The sequence below is a fragment of the Panicum virgatum genome, chromosome 9N, assembly GCF_016808335.1.
Source record: "Panicum virgatum strain AP13 chromosome 9N, P.virgatum_v5, whole genome shotgun sequence".
NCBI lineage: Eukaryota > Viridiplantae > Streptophyta > Magnoliopsida > Poales > Poaceae > Panicum > Panicum virgatum.
The window spans coordinates 56,117,874-56,120,513 of NC_053153.1; positions in this window are offsets into that span (position 1 = coordinate 56,117,874).

Here is a 2,640-nt window from a genome sequence, read left to right on the forward strand (position 1 = left end):
TTGGTTGCTTAGAGATGGCTTCATGGACATGGTAAAGAATGTGTGGTCTGAAGAGAATACAGGCTCTACACCCATGGAAAAATGGCAAGCTAAAATTAGGAGGCTTCGCCAGTTCCTTCAGGGATGGGCAAAAAATGTAAGTGGGGCAAATAAAAAAGAAAAGAAAGACATACTTGATGCTCTTGATGCGCTGGATAAAAAAGCGGAACATTCTTTTCTTTCTACACATGAAATTGATGTTAAGCAATGCTTGAAAAATCGCATAGCACAACTTCTACGTGAAGAGGAAATTAAATGATATCAAAGAGCAAAAACAAAGGATTTATTAGAAGGTGATTCTAATACAAAATATTTCCAACTCATTGCTAACGGAAAACATAGGAAGACTAGAATCTTCCAAATTCAAGATGGGAATCAAGTAATAAGTGGTGATAAAGAATTAAAAAAGTTTATTACCACATATTACAAAGACCTTTTCGGTCCTCCAGAAGAAAATAACGTTCGACTGGACGAGACGCGTAAGGATGATATCCCACAAGTGACAGATCTAGAAAATGAAGCTCTTGTCGAACGATTTACAGAAGAGGAAGTGAGAGATGCTATCTTTCAAATGGAGCATAATAAAGCACCTGGGCCTGATGGTTTTCCTGCTGAATTCTATCAGGCCTTTTGGGGTATAATAAAGGATGATCTAATGGCTCTATTTGAGGACTTCCACAATGGTACACTTCCCCTTTATAGCCTCAACTTCGGCACAATAATCTTGTTGCCCAAATGTAAAGAAGCTATTAGAATTCAGCAATACAGACCTATATGTTTGCTGAATGTTAGCTTTAAAATCTTTACAAAAGTAGCAATGAACAGAATCACCACAGTTGCATAAAAGGTTATTAGTCCTACACAAACTGCTTTTCTACCTGGTAGAAACATCATGGAAGGTGTAGTGATTTTACATGAAACCATCCACGAGTTGCATAAGAAAAAGCAGAGTGGAGTCATATTCAAAATTGACTTCGAAAAGGCTTATGACAAAGTAAAATGGTCTTTTGTTAAACAAACTCTAGAAATGAAAGGCTTTTCTCAAAATTGGTGCCAATGGGTGGATTCATTCATGAGGGGAGGCCACGTGGGAATCAAAATAAATGATCAAGTAGGACAAGATTTTCAAACAAAGAAAGGTTTGAGACAGGGAGATCTGTTGTCTCCTATCCTTTTTAACATAGTGGCAGATATGTTGGCCATTCTCATAAATAGAGCGAAGATGGAAGGGCAAATAAAAGGTGTCATCCCACATCTGATCAATGATGGTTTGTCGATACTCCAATATGCGGATGACACTATACTTTTTATGGATCATGATCTTGAGAAAGCAATCAATCTAAAGCTACTCCTGTGTGCTTTCGAACAATTGTCTGGACTTAAGATCAATTTCCATAAAAGTGAGATCTTCTGCTTTGGAGAGGCACAACAATGTGAAGCTCAATACTCATAGTTGTTTGGATGCCAATCATGGAATTATCCTTTTAAATACCTGGGTATCCCAATGCACCATAGGAAATTAAGCAACGGGGAATGGAATGTTATTGAGCAACGGTTTGAGAAGAAATTAAGTAGTTGGAAAGGGAAGCACCTATATGTGGGGGGGGGGCAGATTGGTGTTGATTAACTCAATTTTAATGAGCCTAGAGATGTTTATGCTGTCTTTCTTTGAGGTCCCAAGGGGAGTCCTAGAGAAATTGGAGTATTACAGGTCCCGTTTCTTTTGGCAAAGTGATAATCACAAAAAGAAGTACAGACTAGCTGAATGGAGCATTCTGTGTCAACCAAAAGATCAAGGGGGCTTGGGCATAAAAAACTTAGACATTCAAAACCAATGTTTGCTAAGCAAGTGGTTGTTTAAACTGATCAATGAGGATGGTCTTTGGCAAAAACTCCTAAAGAGGAAATACATAAAGGATAAACCAATTGGGCAAGTTCAAAAAAGACCAGGTGACTCACATTTTTGGTCGGGCTTAATGAAGGTTAAAGACAAGTTTCTTAACTTAGGTAGCTTCCAACTAAACAATGGTGAGAACATTAGGTTTTGGGAGGATAAATGGCTGGGCCAATTCACCCTTAGTCAACAGTTTCCATCTCTATATAACATTGCAAGAAAGAAGCATATTTCTATCGCAACGGTTTTCAGCTCCATGCCTTTAAATCTCTCTTTCCGACAGGGATTGGTAGGGAATAATTTGGTATCTTGGTATAACCTAGTTGCTAAGATAGCTCAAGTAAGATTGAATGAGAGGGAAGATGTCTTTAAATGGGGTTTACACCAAAGTGGAATCTTCTCTGTCCATTCAATGTATAGTGCTTTAATTTGCAATGGTCATGTAAGGCAGAATATGACTTTGTGGAAGGCAAAGATCCCCCTTAAAATTAAGATTTTCATGTGGTACTTGCATAGAGGAGTTGTGCTAACTAAAGGCAATCTAGCTAGGCGTAATTGGAATGGTAGCAAGAAATGTGTCTTTTGTTCACATAATGAAACTATCCAACACCTATTCTTTGATTGTCATTTTGCAAAATTCCTTTGGAGAGTGGTACAGTTCACATTTGGCTTTGTACCACCAACGAGTGTTGCTCAATTCTATAATG